This window comes from Lithobates pipiens, unplaced genomic scaffold (genome assembly GCF_037356315.1).
Source record: "Lithobates pipiens isolate NorthernLeopardFrog02 unplaced genomic scaffold, aLitPip1_a1.2 Scaffold_10, whole genome shotgun sequence".
NCBI lineage: Eukaryota > Metazoa > Chordata > Amphibia > Anura > Ranidae > Lithobates > Lithobates pipiens.
In genome coordinates, this window is record NW_027507686.1 from 84,522,886 (window position 1) to 84,540,641 (window position 17,756).

The 17,756-nt window shown below is 49.8% G+C and overlaps 2 long non-coding RNA genes across 3 annotated transcripts in view; both read right to left on the reverse strand.

Annotated features, from left to right (window-relative positions):
• LOC143933547 (uncharacterized) overlaps positions 1–1,300 on the reverse strand; it is a 74,806-nt gene extending 73,506 nt beyond the window's left edge. Inside the window, exon 1 of the long non-coding RNA XR_013263124.1 lies at positions 1,151–1,300. This is a non-coding gene — a long non-coding RNA (uncharacterized LOC143933547). The remainder of the gene's footprint in view (positions 1–1,150) is intronic.
• Positions 1,301–3,399: 2,099 nt separating this feature from the next.
• Positions 3,400–17,756, reverse strand: part of LOC143941977 (uncharacterized) — a 162,815-nt gene continuing 148,458 nt past the window's right edge. For both annotated transcript variants that reach the window (XR_013264600.1, XR_013264606.1), the window contains exon 6: positions 3,400–3,494. This is a non-coding gene — a long non-coding RNA (uncharacterized LOC143941977). The remainder of the gene's footprint in view (positions 3,495–17,756) is intronic.

Here is a 17,756-nt window from a genome sequence, read left to right on the forward strand (position 1 = left end):
GGCGGCACTAATAGGCACAGATAAGGCGGCACCGATGGGCACAGATAAGGCGGCACTGATGGGCAAAGATGGGCACAGATAAGATGGCACGGATGGGTGGCACGGATAAGTGGCACGGATGGGTGGCACGGATGGGCACTGATAGGTACCACAGATAGATGGGACTGATGGGCACTGATAGGTGGCACTGATAGGTGGCTCTGATAGGTGGCACTGCTGGGCACTGATGGGCGGCACTGCTGGGCACTGATGGGCGGCACTGCTGGGCACTGATGGGCGGCACTGGGGTGCAGCACCTTTGAGGCAGATTGGGTGGCACTGTGGGTGGCACTGTGGGGTGGCACTGTGGGGTGGCACTGTGGGTGGCACTGTGGGCACAGACGGGGGGCACTTACTTTTACTTTGTTATATTTCAGGATGGCACTGCGGGAGGCAGGTGGGCACTGGCAGGTGGCATGTGGTGCCTTTCATTGCTGGCCGTGATCGGGACTGATGTCCCGATCACGGCCGCCGGTGATCGGCTTTTTTTTTTCTCCTCGCGCTGTCAGCGCGAGGAGGAATAATAGCCGATTACCGGCTCCGTTCTATCACATGATCAGCTGTCATTGGCTGACAGCTGATCACGTGATAAGGGGTCGGGATCGACCCCTTACACGGATCGGTGATCAGGCGAGTCTCACGGACTCGTCGATCACAGAGCGCGCCGCGCGCGCCCCTCAAGGGGCGCGCAGGCCGCTCGTAACCAGGACGACGTCAATAGACGTAGTCCTGGAAATCTAGGTCCGCGCTAATGCCGTCATTCGGCAATAGCGCGGTACCCAAGTGGTTAAAGATGAATGCTGATTACTGGGAAGTGTGCTTATATCTTGATCAGCCGTGTATGGACACAGCTGATCGTGTGTAAAGGGCCACTGTGATTGGCGATCACAGAGCACGCTGGGTGAGCACTGCAGCGGGCAAGGATCTTGAGGTCGTCAACAGAAGCCCTCCTAGAACTAAACGACAGCACTGTAGCCGTCATTCTGCTATAGCACGGTCGGCAAGTGGTTAGAGGTTATAGTGTCCTAGATTATCTATTTTCATTCCAATTCCTATGGAGATCACCTGTCAAGAATGCCACCAAGATTTAAAAAGTTAATAGTAATCCTACCACCATTTGATGTCGATGACTGTCGCGTTGGCATCCTTTGTGGCTCAGAGTCTGCTGGGTTGCTAATAGGAATCATTTTACAAGTGCGCACCCAAAGAGAAGGCCTGGGACTCTCAGCAGAAGGAGCCTAAAGAATAGACAAATTTGTTATAGACAATTTATAGGGATACACAATAGAAAGTTATTCTACTTTAGACTAAGTCTTGTCATCAATTATATACAGTGCCATAAGAAAGGTATTCAAACCGCTTGAAATTTTTACTTTGTTATGTTACAACCAAAAAACTTAAATTGGGATTTTATGTGATAGACCAACACAAAGTGGGACATAATTAGGGGTGCAACGGATCAAAAAAACTCACGGATCGGATCGTTCCTTGGATCAGAGTCACGGATTGGATCATTTTTAGGATCAGAAAATAGTAATTGAATTTGCAGAAACCTGTGAAAATTCCACCGCCATACAGTCCCCACTGTAATATCCACAATCTCCCCCACTGTAATATTGGCTGAGCGTGGCAAGGTACGGCTGAGTACGGCAGAGCATGGCTGCGTAAGGCAGAGCATGGCTGGGTACGGCAGAGCATGGCTGGGTACGGCAGAGCATGGCTGGGTACGGCAGAGCATGGCTGGGTACGGCAGAGCATGGCTGCGTAAGGCAGAGCATGGCTGCGTTAAGGCAGAGCATGGCTGGGTACGACAGAGCATTGCAGAGTATGGCTGGGTATGTCAGAGTATCGGCAGGGTATGGCTGGGTATGGCAGAGTATTGGCAGGGGATGGCAGAGTATTGGCAGGGGATGGCAGAGTAGGCTGTCAAAGAGCAGCGCTGTGGGCACTACAGATGCAGCCCACAGTGCTGCATCCATCCGACCTCTCCCCCTCCACTGTACAGATCAGTACAGAGAGGGGAGAGAGGAACCGGCGTCATGTCATGATTTGGTTTGTCTATCCATCTTGTCTTGTCCATTTGGTTTGTCTTGTCCATCCCTGCAGTACAGTCTGTAGGATTAACAGCAGCCTGATTAAGTTCTAAAGGGGCACAGAATGAGTAGAAAAAAACACCATATATTACTACATATAATCAATTCTAGTTAAAAGGACAAACAGAAGCAATTTGTTTCTTATCTCCTCAGCAGGTTCTGCAGCTTCGGCCCTGCAGAATTAACAAATTTAAGTCTGAAAAATCTAGCACCAGTCATTATACCACTTAGGATTTCCATTCATTTTTAAACACAACCATTATATACATGTATATATGCATACTAGTTGCAAGTACAATTCTTAACATGGTCACACAACCAATGAAGTCACCCAGAGGAGCAACGGATTCAAATGCAACTGGTGTTAAGTATATAATAAAAAGAGTAATTAAGAGAAACAGACACTGGTCTAATAAAATTGTAACTTTTTTTTTTTTTTTTTTGTAAACAAACCATATCCAAACTTACACTAAAGCGGGAGTCCGCCGGGACTCCGGGTTTTTTTTTTTTTAAAAGCCAGCAGCTACAAATACTGCAGCTGCTGACTTTTAAAATAGTGACACTTACCTGTCCAGCGCGCCCGCGATGTCGGCACCCGAAGCCGATCTCTAGATCGTCTTGTCGGGTGCTGCCGCCGCCATCTTGGGTATGGGAATCAGGAAATGGAGCCTCTCGGCTTCATTTCCAGGTTCCCTACTGCGCATGCGCGAATCGCGCTGTGCAATAAGGATGGTCCCCGCTGCCTCTGGGATCTGTGTGTTTCCCAGCAGGCAGCGGGGCACTTGCGGAAAGGGGCGTAATCTACGCCCCTTTCCGCAGAGAGCTATCCCGGAAGTGGGTGCAGAATACCTGTACTGTACAGGTATCTGCACCCCCCTCCCCCCTGAAAGGTGCCAATTGTGGCGCCGGAGTGGGGGAGGGTTCCGATGAGCGGAGGTCCACTTTAGGGTGGACCTCCGCTTAAGGTACTGAGGAAGCAGCTCCTAAAGCCCCATACACACTATCAGATTATCTGCTGATTTTTGCCATCAGATTTACCAAAACCATGTAGTAGAAGGGCCTGCCTGATTGCATACACATTGAAACTCCTAATGTTTGACCTCATATTATATGGTTTTGGTAAATCTGAAGGAAAAACTCAGCAGAAAATCTGATAGTGTGTATGGGGCTTTAGACAGGGTGATCACTAACTAGGACACAGGGTATCGAAGATCACTGAACTGAATAGAGGTGAGCCGGGCTCGCCACTCACCATGCCACTATTGGCATCCTTTGTGGCTCAGAGTCTGCTGGGTTGCTAATAGGAATCATTTTACAAGTGCGCACCCAAAGAGAAGGCCTGGGACTCTCAGCAGAAGGAGCCTAAAGAATAGACAAATTTGTTATAGACAATTTATAGGGATACACAATAGAAAGTTATTCTACTTTAGACTAAGTCTTGTCATCAATTATATACAGTGCCATAAGAAAGGTATTCAAACCGCTTGAAATTTTTACTTTGTTATGTTACAACCAAAAAACTTAAATTGGGATTTTATGTGATAGACCAACACAAAGTGGGACATAATTAGGGGTGCAACGGATCAAAAAAACTCACGGATCGGATCGTTCCTTGGATCAGAGTCACGGATTGGATCATTTTTAGGATCAGAAAATAGTAATTGAATTTGCAGAAACCTGTGAAAATTCCACCGCCATACAGTCCCCACTGTAATATCCACAATCTCCCCCACTGTAATATTGGCTGAGCGTGGCAAGGTACGGCTGAGTACGGCAGAGCATGGCTGCGTAAGGCAGAGCATGGCTGGGTACGGCAGAGCATGGATGGGTACGGCAGAGCATGGCTGGGTACGGCAGAGCATGGCTGGGTACGGCAGAGTATGGCTGCGTAAGGCAGAGCATGGCTGCGTTAAGGCAGAGCATGGCTGGGTACGACAGAGCATTGCAGAGTATGGCTGGGTATGTCAGAGTATCGGCAGGGTATGGCTGGGTATGGCAGAGTATTGGCAGGGGATGGCAGTGTATTGGCAGGGGATGGCAGAGTAGGCTGTCAAAGAGCAGCGCTGTGGGCACTACAGATGCAGCCCACAGTGCTGCATCCATCCGACCTCTCCCCCTCCACTGTACAGATCAGTACAGAGAGGGGAGAGAGGAACCGGCGTCATGTCATGATTTGGTTTGTCTATAAGTGATCGTTCCATCATTTGACGGAGCAATCACATTGTAAACGGCCTGGGTGAAGAAAGACGGCCGCCGCTTCGGAGCTAGGCCGAAGCCGCGGCCTTCCCTGAGACCGTGACCGGGGAGCGCTCCGCGGATCACGGCGTGTGCCGATCCGAGCGGGGTGACCCGTTTGGATCACGGATCGGTGACGATCCGTTGCACCCCTAGAAATAATTGTGAAGTGGAAGGAACACGATAAAAATGGTTTTTAACTTTTAACTTTTTTTTTACTGATACCTCCAACTAAAATCTAGTCCTGCATTCAGACGTCACCTAATTAATAAACAGTCCACCTGTGTGCAATTTAATCTCAGCATAAATACAGCTGTTCTGTGAAGCCTTCAGAAGTTGTTAAGAGAATCTTAGTGAACAAACAGCATCATGAAGGCCAAGAAAAAGCCATAAGAAGTCTTGTTTGCGAGAAGCCATGTGGGGGACACAGAAAACATGTGAAAGATGGTGCTCTGGTCAGGAGACCAAAATTACATTTTTTGGCCTAAAAGCAAAACGCTATGTGTGGCGGAAAACTAACACTGCACATCACCCTGAAAACAGCATCCCCACCATGAAATATGGTGGTGACAGCATCATGTTGTAGGAATGCTTTTCTTCAGTAGGGACAGGGAAGCTGGTCAGAGCCAGATACAGGGCAATCTTAGAAGAAAACCTGTTAAGAGTCTGCAAAAGACTTGACTGAGGCGGTGGTTCACCTTCCAGCAGAACAACTACCCTAAACCTACAGCCAGAGTTACAATAGAATGGTTTAGATCAAAGCATATACATGTGTTAGAATGACCCAAAGTCCAGACCTAAATCCAATTGATAATCTGTGGCAAGACTTGAACATTGCTGTTCACAGATGCTCTCCATCCAATCTGACAGAGCTTGAGCTATTTTGCAAAGAATGGTCAAAAAGGTCACTCTAGATGTGCAAAGCTGGTAGAGACATTCTCAAAGACTTGCAGCGAAAGGTGGTTCTACAAACTATTAACTCAGGGGGGCTGAATTAAAATCACGTTGGCCACCATTTATCATTTTACTTCTACTTCACAATTATGTGCCACTTTGTGTTGTTTTATCACAGTAAAATACATTTCCGTTTTTGGTTGTAACATAACAAAATGTGGAAAATTTCAAGGGGATGAATACTTTTTCAAGGCACTGTATACACCAATGGCTGCCAACCTAGCATTCTGGAACCACCTAATTTCATTCTGCAAGCCACTCATGTTGACCTCTGCTTCACATGCAGTACAGCAGGGGTGCCCAACCAGTGTCCCGCGGAGCCCTCTGATGTGGCCCGCGACCTCCTGCTCTGGGATGGCTGGTTGGCAAGCCCAGATAGCAGGTTCTCGACCCGGCATCCCAGAGCATCAGTGTTGTGAATGAAGCCGGTGGTAGTGGAAGCAAGCGGTTGTGTAGCAGGGCCATATAAGACGATGCTTCCTGTATAGTGTCACATCCTGTCACAGACAGAGTGATACCAAATGCACTCTTTCTGGAACAGCAACAGCTGGTGATACCCGAATTGAAGACTATTAAAGGTATGTTTAATACTATAATCTGCAGTGGTTACTGGACTGCTTTCAAACTGCACTGAGCCATAGACCTCTGTTATTTCCTATGGGTTTGGTGCGCTTTCAGAAAGTGCACAACACCTGCAGGATATAATAGAATTCTATGGCAAAGTGCAGCTAACCCCAAGAAAAGCCAGAGGTGCACTGCTCTGGGTAGACCACAGCAGATCAGTGTGAAAGCAGCCTTAGGCCCCTTTCACATGATTGGTCCAACCCAATCAGACCCTCCATTCACCTCTATGGAGTGGAAAATGTAAACAGACTTGTGTCCGTTTACATCTGCATACCTTCAATCTGATCCGCTAAAAGAAAAAAAACCGAAGGTGATCTGTCCCCTTCCATTTGGGTGGATCGGAGGGCCCATAGAGTAGAGTGGGCTGTGTCCGCTCTGCATATGCGGTGTGTACATGGACCTGTCATCCGCCCACTCCACTCATTGTGGTCCGCGACTGGTTACCAAGTCACTTAAGTGGCCCTTGCTCTTCAAAAGGTTGGCCATCCCTGCAGTACAGTCTGTAGGATTAACAGCAGCCTGATTAAGTTCTAAAGGGGCACAGAATGAGTAGAAAAAAACACCATATATTACTACATATAATCAATTCTAGTTAAAAGGACAAACAGAAGCAATTTGTTTCTTATCTCCTCAGCAGGTTCTGCAGCTTCGGCCCTGCAGAATTAACAAATTTAAGTCTGAAAAATCTAGCACCAGTCATTATACCACTTAGGATTTCCATTCATTTTTAAACACAACCATTATATACATGTATATATGCATACTAGTTGCAAGTACAATTCTTAACATGGTCACACAACCAATGAAGTCACCCAGAGGAGCAACGGATTCAAATGCAACTGGTGTTAAGTATATAATAAAAAGAGTAATTAAGAGAAACAATAGCTAAGACACTGGTCTAATAAAATTGTAACTTTTTTTTTTTTTTTTTGTAAACAAACCATATCCAAACTTACACTAAAGCGGGAGTCCGCCGGGACTCCGGGTTTTTTTTTTTTTAAAAGCCAGCAGCTACAAATACTGCAGCTGCTGACTTTTAAAATAGTGACACTTACCTGTCCAGCGCGCCCGCGATGTCGGCACCCGAAGCCGATCTCTAGATCGTCTTGTCGGGTGCTGCCGCCGCCATCTTGGGTATGGGAATCAGGAAATGGAGCCTCTCGGCTTCATTTCCCGGTTCCCTACTGCGCATGCGCGAATCGCGCTGCGCAATAAGGATGGTCCCCGCTGCCTCTGGGATCTGTGTGTTTCCCAGCAGGCAGCGGGGCACTTGCGGAAAGGGGCGTAATCTACGCCCCTTTCCGCAGAGAGCTATCCCGGAAGTGGGTGCAGAATACCTGTACTGTACAGGTATCTGCACCCCCCTCCCCCCTGAAAGGTGCCAATTGTGGTGCCGGAGTGGGGGAGGGTTCCGATGAGCGGAGGTCCACTTTAGGGTGGACCTCCGCTTAAGGTACTGAGGAAGCAGCTCCTAAAGCCCCATACACACTATCAGATTATCTGCTGATTTTTGTCATCAGATTTACCAAAACCATGTAGTAGAAGGGCCTGCCTGATTGCATACACATTGAAACTCCTAATGTTTGACCTCATATTATATGGTTTTGGTAAATCTGAAGGAAAAACTCAGCAGAAAATCTGATAGTGTGTATGGGGCTTTAGACAGGGTGATCACTAACTAGGACACAGGGTATCGAAGATCACTGAACTGAATAGAGGTGAGCCGGGCTCGCCACTCACCATGCCACTATTGGCATCTTTGTGAGCTCCCTCCGTCTCTCCGCTGCAAGCCAGAACCATAGTGAGTAGTGGGTGAGAATATGTTGGGGGCTTTGAAAAAGGGGCAAAGCCCCGAAACATATATGCCCTTTGGAGTTCTGGCTTGTAGCACAGAGATAAAAAGGGAGCTCACATAGACGCCGACAGAGGCATGGTGGCCCGGTTCGCCTCCATTCAGCTCAGTGATCTTTGATAACTAGGAAAGCAGCAAGCCACACCTCATGTGTAGATGGAGGAATCTTACTTATTTCAATCTTTGAAATATATAAAATAAGAAAACTTCTCCCTGTGCCTGCGTGGGTTTCCTCTGGGTACTCCAGTTTCCTCCCACACTCCAAAGACATGCTGGTAGGTTAATTGGCTTCTGTCCGGGGGGCGTGGCCGAACGTGACGCTGAGAGGACGTGTGGAGACAGAGCTCCGCTCCACCGTCCGCGAATCCCGAGCCATCCACCGCCCTGAGTGGCTCCAACGAGTGACACTGACGGCTGGAGAGAGTAGAACCGCCGCGGGAGGGGACCACGGCGGTATTTTTGCTGATTTGTGCTCCGTTCGCGCGGCCCGGAATCGCGGATCACCGCCATCTTGCGGCCTACTCGCCGCGGGCGCCTTTCTGGAGGCCGCGACCGTCCGACGGGAACCGATCCAGCAGCACCGCTATCCCGGGGACCCTGGACGCCACCGGGAGCCTCCCTGCACCTGAGGCATTCACGGATTCCAACCGCACGAGCCGCGGAAGAGGACGGACGGCCGCCATCTTGAGTAGGCCTCAGTGCCCAACATAGGGGTGAGTGCTGAAACGGACTGTTGTGCCACCCTTTACACTCCCCGGGGGCCAGATCTCCCTGTACCTGCCTCCACCCGGCAATCATTACCCCGCTGACCCTGCCAGAGCCATCTCCAAACACCAGAGGCCTGGATGGCTGCCTGAAGCCTAGGGACAGTTAGACAAGGTCTCAGGGCCCCTCAGCACACCCCCATCTCCCCACTGTGGCCACGTCAGGGTCCCCCCCCGCTGGAAAGCCCGGACCCCCTCCGCACACCCTTCTGGCTTGACGCGAGGCTCCCCACAGTGACCTCCAGGGCTCCACCTGTCTGCGACCTGATAGGTACACTACAGTCTCAGCGTCCCTCACATCAACGGTTAATGACTCTGGCAATCCTCATATGCTATGCTTAATTAACTTTGCATGACCCTGAGCCCCGTCCAGCGTTCAGCTTCAACGCCACAATTATGCCATCTAAGAAACCTAGATCTCGTTCCACAACTAACAAAGGATCTGGAAAGGGGCCAATATTAACCCATTCGGGCTCCGGATCGATACAGCACTACCTCGCCGCAGGGAAATCGGGATCGGGCGAATGGGATAACCACGCCAGAACCCCTAAACGTACCTTCTCCCCCTCCTCTCTTGTTGCCTCTGTCCGGGAAAGCTCACCGGCCTCCTCCTACTGCTCTGAGCCTATGGAAGACCCTGAGTCCCCTGGAGGCTCCGATATGTCGACCTTGGTTAGCGGCCTTAAGAAGGAGCTGGCGGGGATGTTCCATGGCCTGGAAAAAGCTATAAAGAAGGAGATCACCGGAGTCAGAGCGGATATGGCGCACATTCTGGATAGGGTGGAGGAGACTGAGCTGCGGCAGGACTCGCAAGCCTCAGCTATTAAAGAGTTACAAGAGACGGTTACGCAACTGGCGTTTGCTCAGAGGGCCTCATCCTACAAGCTTGAGGACCTCGAGAACCGGAATCGCAGGAATAATCTACGACTACGGGGTCTCCCAGAAGCCACTGGAGACAATGATCTTGAACCGTCGATCCGAGGCATCCTTAATACGATACTGGGAAACCCGGTTACTGCACCCCTACGGTTCGACCGTGTGCACCGAGCCCTTCGCCCTCGCAATTTCTCATCGGACCAACCGCGGGACGTCATATGCCGCCTTCATTATTTCTCTGATAAAAATGCAGTAATGCTCAAAATGCGGAGTACACCTACCATAGACTTTGACGGGGCCACCATAAGCATTTTCCCAGACCTCTCTAAGGACACGCTCGACCGTCGCAGAGCCCTCAAACCCCTGCTGGATCTCCTTCGCGCTGATGGGATCAATTACAGATGGGGGTTCCCAGCCTGCCTCATTGCCTCCAAAAACGGTCGCACCCACACCTTACGGTTTCCAGAGGACCTACCCACGTTCCTGAAGGACCTCAGTTTGCCGCAAGTTGATCTCCCAGGATGGCAAGCCCACGTCCCCCAATTCTCCGCCACTTCGGACCCTCAATGGCGGAGGACCCCGTCAAAAAAACGACGCACGTCCCTTCCAGGATCTGCACAAAAGAACGGGTGAATGATGAAGTTACCTGCCTTTTGCACCCCTCGATCCGGATCACTTGTTCAATACCTCTTGACGTTCATGGCCCTTGTTTTGCATACACATACCTACCTGTTGTGAGCGGGTCCACAACCCCTTCTGGTTTGACTGCCTGGCACCGCATTAGTGGACATTAAGCACTTCACCTAGTAGGGGTCCGTGGTGTTTTCAGGGGGGGGGTTTTGCATTCTTTCATTTATCATTGTTTCTTGTTTTATTTTACCCCCCTCTTTTCTTTTTGTTATGTGTGTTCCTACCTGTTTGCTAGGCTCACCGGTTCTTTATGGCAGACGAAGGTTTTGGTGGCTGCATTTATACATGTTTAGTATTGATATTTTCATGTTCTCTACCTACGGTTCGCTTTGCTGAACGCTGGCGGGGCACATTGCTCCCATGTGCCTCTCGCTCAGTAAACCCCCTACCCTCCCCCCCCTTTTGGGGTTGAGGAGAGCGGCTGGCATTCCTCTTTTGGACCCCGATTCCTGGTTTGAGGACGGGGTTGCCGCCTGCTCTCCCCTTCCCCTGAGGGATCACGGCAGCTCGCTGCGTGACATACAGACTGTTCCCAATGGTTTCACGTTAGACATGATTCTTAAACGCTTCAGGCTCTCTTTTCTACTTCAGTTTCTCTTTCCTCCCCCTGTCTTCTCCCTCCTCTCTTACTCCCCCCCCTGGTGGCTTGCGTGGAAATTTAAGCCTAGAGGTAACACTCTGCTGATGCTATGGCCTCAATAAAAATATCCTCATATAATGTGAGGGGCCTACATGTTGCCGCAAAAAGACACCAAATTACCCGTGAATTGAAAAAGATTGCATGCTCAATTGCCTTTCTTCAAGAGACGCACTTGACACATACCACACCGGTCAAGTTGACCTCCCCCCAATTTCCGCAATGGTATTACAGTCTGTCAGATACGAATAAAGCAAAGGGAGTGGCCATAGGCTTCAGCAGCAGTGTCCCCTTCCGTCTTGTTGAAATGCTAGCGGATGATCATGGTCGATATCTTTTTTTAAAGGGATTTTTGGGCAATGCGCGTTGCACCTTGGCTAACGTGTATTGCCCTAACAGACACCAACCTTCCTTCTTTTCTCAGGTTCTCTCCAAATTAGCCCAGTTTGCCGAGGGTTTAACTATTTTAGCGGGTGACATTAATATACCTCTTGACCCCTGCATGGACACATCCCAAGGCCGCTCTCACATTCCATTTAAAAGACTATCCGCACTTAAATGTAGGCTCATTGAGCTACAACTGATCGATGTTTGGCGTATACTACACCCCAAAGACAGGGATTACTCTCACTTTTCTAAAACGCACCAATCTTACTCGCGCATTGACAACATCTTTTTAGATCACCATCATCTCCAACTTCTACAGTCCGCTCATATAGGTACAGCCACTATATCTGATCATGCGCCGGTATCGATGTGCCTGACCATGCCCTCCTTAGCACAACGCTCCAATAATTGGAAGCTCAATGACTCTCTCCTCTCTACCGAGGCTGACGTTTCTGAGTTAGCCTCACACATGAAGCAGTATTTCGCCGAAAATACTTCTCTTGAGTCCTCCCCCTCGGTTGTGTGGGAAGCTCACAAGGCTGCCATGCGGGGACGACTCATTGAACTGGGCTCTAGGAAGAAGAGGGAGCATGGTCAGCGGATTGAGTAGGTCATTGGTCAGATTGAAGAGTTAGACAAGCAGCATAAACTTACCCTGCACATGGCTCATTTACAAGCCCTCACCCTGAAACGGGAGGAATTGAAAACCCTCCTTGACCTAGACACTAGCAGGAAATTCCGACGCCTCGCTCAGTCTATGTATGAGTGGGGAAATAAACCCGGTAGGCGTCTGGCGAGATCCCTCAAGGCGACACAAACCAGGTCTTTCATCCCCAAACTAAAACTTCCTAATGGCACTTTGGTGCATGCCACTCCCCACATAGCCGCGGCGTTTTGCGATTACTATGCGGATTTGTATAATGTACAGGGCTCGACGGCCTCGCTCGCTCCGGGGGCAAAACGCAATCGCATACAGGCATATTTAAGAGAGGCCAATCTGCCCGAGTTACCGGCTTCCGCACTTCAGGCCCTCGAAGAGGACCTTACGGTAGAGGAATTCCGGGCAGCTCTGAAGTCGTCACCCACGGGAAAGGCCCCTGGCCCTGACGGGTACACTGTCTGCTATTATAGCACGTTTCGTGATATCCTGCTCCCCCATCTCACGGCTTACGCCAACTCTATATCTCGCAACTCCTGTCTGCGCACGGAATCTCTCGCGGCCCACATAACAGTCATACCTAAACCAGGCAAAGACCCCACAGCTTGCAGCAGCTACCGGCCGATCTCCCTCCTTAACGTGGATGTCAAGTTATACTCCAAGGTCCTGGCTAATCGGCTACTTCCCTTGATACCTAGCTGGATCTCTAAGGATCAGACTGGCTTCATACCCGGTAGAGAAGCCAGGGATAATTCCCTCCGGACAATTTCCCTGATTCAGTATGTCCGACGGTGCTCCCAGCCCACCCTACTTGTCTCTACAGATGCGGAAAAGGCGTTCGATAGGGTGGACTGGGATTACCTCAAAACGACCCTGCATCACCTAGGTCTTGGCCCTAAAATGTTCTACCGCATAACCTCACTTTACTCCACTCCTACAGCTCGTGTCCGCATAAATGGCTCTCTGAGTGACTCGTTCTCTCTGCACAATGGGACCAGACAGGGCTGCCCCTTATCCCCGATCCTATTTGCTCTCACCCTCGAACCCTTCCTGTCCACAATTAGGCATAACATTAATATCCATGTTGTTCAGGTAGGTCCCACGACCCATAAATATGCAGCGTATGCTGATGATATTTTATTTTTTGTCCAGAAGCCCCGTATTTCCCTGCCTAATCTGATGTCGGCCCTCTCTACCTACCAAACCCTCTCCAACTTTAAAATTAACTTTTCAAAATCGGAAATTCTAAACATTAATCTCCCCAGACGTGAAGCAGAACTACTGCGACCCCTCTTTCCTTTTAAATGGGTTCAGCGTCATATGAAATATCTAGGAATCAACCTTACACCAAATATTCACTCCCTTTTTCAATATAACTACCTCCCACTACTTAACAATATCAGAGAGGACCTGAGAAAATGGAAGAACCTCTCACACTCCTGGCTAGGGAGGGTTAACGTTGTTAAAATGAACATATTGCCCAGAGTCTTATTCCTATTCCAAATGATCCCCATGGGGGTTCCCATAGGTTTTTTTACAACACTGCAGACCATGATCTCCCGCTATGTTTGGAGGAACAGCCATCCCAGGGTATCTAGGGACGTTTTATACCGTGCCAAAGATGCTGGGGGCCTGGCCCTACCGAACTTTAGGATGTATTACCATGCAATCATACTCACCAGGATAGCAAATTGGAAGTACGCGGTTAATACCAAGCTGTGGGTGGCCATGGAACACTTTTTATCTGGGGCGGACCTCAGAGTTGCACCGTGGATCCCTCGTGTTCACAGACATCTCAGTACTGAAACCTCCTCGCTCACTTCCTCCACCTTTGCTGTTTGGGATTACTTACACAAACGGTTCTCCTGGTCTTACAACTCCCCTCTAATGCCACTTCTCCACCACCGATATTTTCTACCAGGTCTACTAGATCCAGGCTTTCGTGCCTGGTCCTCTGATGGGTCCCTGATGCTGCACCAGGTCCTCCGGAACACTGCCCCCAAACCTTTGTCGGAAATACTCGGCGCCAAGCCAATTACATTCCTGGACAAGTGGAGGTACGTTCAATTACAGTGTTTCCTGCGGGCCCTGCCCCGGCCACTGAGAGGCTCAGAGACTCTAAATGAAATCGAGGTAGTGTTTTACCCCAAGGATCCTCCCTTGCATTGCATTTCTTTGTTCTATAAGGCCCTCAACAGCCTCCTCCACAACTCCTTCCCTTCCTTTCTGGCCTCATGGGAGAAAGATTTAGGTACCAACCTCACTGACCTACAAAAACGGAAGGTGCTACAACTAACCCAGGTCTCGTCCATCGCCTCACAAATGGCTGAGGTTAACTACAAATTGCTCACCAGATGGCACCACACCCCGGTGAAGTTACACAGGATGTTCCCTGACAACTCCCCGCTATGCTGGAGGAATTGTGGGTTCCGGGCCACTCATGCACACATCTGGTGGTCATGCCCCATTATCAAGCCGTTCTGGTCGAATGTCCTCCAGATTATTCAACGTATTTCTGGCATCCTCCTCCCTGATGAACCCTGGACCATTCTCTTCCATGCTACTACAGACCCTGTGGGCCGATACAAACGCTCTATCATCCCACACCTGTTGAACACAGCTAAGGCACTGATACCCGCCCTGTGGGGCCAATCAAATATTCCGTCACTGAAAAGTTGGATGCGTAAAATCGAGGCAGTTCACCTCATGGAGGACATTACTCATGCCAATAAGAATTTCTCGCGAAAAACCCTCTTGACTTGGTCTTGTTGGAGAGAATTTACCTCCACTACATTCTACGCAGATATCTTAGCGCAGCCCCACTGAGCAGCGCAAACTAAGCCTCTGTATGTCACCACGCGAGCCACCATACCCCCACCCTCTCTCTCCCCTCCTTGACCCTCCTCTTCTTCTCTTTCCCCCCCCCCCCTTTTTACACTCTCTTGCCTTTTTCTGTTATTTCTCAGTTTCTGTGATAGACAACATGATACCCGGTCCTTGAATCAGTGCTGTGTTCTTTGCTCATTATCCCTTGCTAATTACTGATCCTGTCCCCTGGTGTATGGGACTGGGTGCTGTATGTGGATTTAACAGTGTATGTTTGTTGTTTATCTTTAATAAACATTTATTAAATAAAAAAAAAAAAAATTGGCTTCTGTCCAAATATTGGCCCTAGTATATGAATGGGGACCTTGGATTGTGGGCTCCTTGAGGGTAGGGACAATTGTAGACACTCACTCAGGATGGACTGGTGTCTTTATTCAACCTCACTAACTATATAACGTGACTCAAGCTGAGTGAAGCCGCCAACTTAATTTTTTTTTCCCAGGTGGAACTCCGCTTTAAAGTGGTAGTAAACCCGCTATTTTTTTTTTTTAACACCTGCAAAGCAAAAGGCATAATGAGCTAGTATGCACCGCATACTAGCTCATTATGAAATACTTACCTTAGAACGAGACCCCGACATCTGGCCCGATCCACAGCTCCCTCGGCATTTCTTCCGGGTATCGCGGCTCCGGCGCTGTGAGTGGCCGGAGTCACGATATCGTCACTCCCACGCATGCGCGCAGGAGATTTCATTCCGGCCGGTCGGCCACTGACGGATTTTCAGGCCGAGAATCCCCTTGTGCGCATGCGCCGCTGCAGTCAGCGGCGCATACCGAGGGGAATATCTCCTAAACCGTACAGGTTTAGGAGATATTTTTTTTACCTACAGGTAAGCCTTATTATAGGCTTTCCTGTAGGTAAAAGTAAAAAAAAATGAGTATAAAACCACTTTAAGCATCTCTATAAAATGGAGCCTCACTAAGACTAAGGCCGCGTACACACGCGTGGACTGTTCGCCCAACTTTGTCCGTCCAACAGTTTCGGCAAACAGTCCGCTCAAAATTAGCATGGACGGACATGGCCACACACGATGAACGAACAGTTTGCTGAAACCGTGCGGGATGACGTGAACGGCACGTACGACGGGACGAAAAATACGACGTCCTATACACTGCATTATAACTTTCGGCGTGTAAATCCTTTCTGAGCATGCGGGGAACTTAGTTTGACGAACAAGCCTACACACGGGCGGACTGTTCGCTGAAACAAGGTTTCAGCGGACAGTTTTACGGAATTTCCGAAAAACCTTGTTCGTCAAACTGTCCGCTGAAAGCCCACACACGAGCGGACTGTCCGCCCAAACACTGTTCAGCGGACAAAGTTGGGCGAACAGTCCGCGCGTGTGTACGCGGCCTAAGACTTTAAAAGTGAATTTATCAGGTGACCACATTTCTATGTGTCAATAATGCTCACATGACTGAAGATTTAAGTGAGCAAGTGGCACACACTGCTTAGTCATAAGGTACTTTTTTTCTGCTCCTGGGCAACCCTCCGATTCCAGGCCCAAACCTTACAAAAGTTCATGACTTTTGTCTGTAGTGATTGATGAGCTCCATCCACCTCAGATATAATCTCTCTGCTGTTCAAAGATACAAAATAAGCATCTTGACTATAAAGGCTTCCACATGTAGGCTGGCAAGACCGGGCTTATTATTAGCACCAGGCTGTAGGTATAGCCTGGGATTTAGGCACTTCCAATGCTCTAAGAAAACTAGCTGAAGTGAAATCTAAGTGCCATCTCCACAAGGTGCCCGCACATGTGTCAGTATTATTAGTTTGAAGACCTAAAGTGTTCACTATATCATTGTAACGCACAGCTGTTGTGGCACTTTAGACCTGGTTATAAGTAGCACAGTAAGTCAAAGATAAACAGAAAGTGTTGTGCATAAATGATCCAATAGTATCATCACTGCTGCAGCAGCAGGGCAGATATCAGGGGTTACAGGCAGTTCTACTATAAGGGGCCCGAGCGTCCTAAGGGGCCCCACTAGCCAGGCCCGCTGCCCGTTCATCAAGACATGAAATTAATCTGCATGCACTGGCCGGGCCCCTGCGGGCCGTCCGATATTGAGAAGGAGAGAGAAGCCTCCAACGCCTTTCACTAGCAACCCCCGACCCCCCCCCCAGTCGCACGCAATGGAAGGAGAACGGCGCTTACTAGTCTGAGCCCACCACCGCCTTTCACGAGCAGACCAGGCCCGCCGTCAGTGTGCGGGGGCAGTAGGAGGGCCCCATGGAGGAAAAGGTCAGGGAGGAGGAGCCTGCAGCGCCTGGGCTCCTGCAGCTGTGGCCCGTAGAGCCTGGTGGAGATGGGACACAGGGTCAGCTATCCCTCCTGGTACTGCTGGACAGGTGAGAGATGGGAGGACTGGTGCGTCCCAAGGTGTGTGTGACACTGCCCCCCACCTGTCCTGCTGTCCCCTATCTGTGACACTGCCCCTCCTGTCCCGCTGACCTCCTCCCATGACACCTCCTCCTCCAGTTCCGCTGTCCCCTACCTGTCCTGCTGCACCCTTTTTATCCGGCTGCCCCCTTTTCTGTGACATTTCCCCCTCCTGTCTCTCTGCCCCCCTCCTAACACACTGGCCCCCCACCTGTCCCACTGCTCCCTTCCTGTCCCACTTCCCCCCTCCTGTGGTAGGAGAAGATGGGACTGGAGAAGAAAGAGGACATGGGATGGATGAATTGGGACTGGAGGTGGAATGGGATGGAGGAGGAAGAGGACATGGGATGGAGGAGATGGGAATGGAGGAGGAGGATGAGGATATGGGATGGAGGAGATGGGACTGGAGGTGGAATGGGATGGAAGAGGAAGAAGAGGACATGGGATGGAGGAGATGGGAATGGAGGAGGATGAGGATATGGGATGGAGGAGATGGGACTGGAGGAGGATGAGGATATGGGATGGAGGAGATGGGACTGGAGGAGGATGAGGATATGGGATGGAGGAGATGGGACTGGAGGAGGATGAGGATATGGGATGGAGGAGATGGGACTGGAGGAGGATGAGGATATGGGATGGAGGAGATGGGATTGCAGACAAAGGATGACATGGAATGGC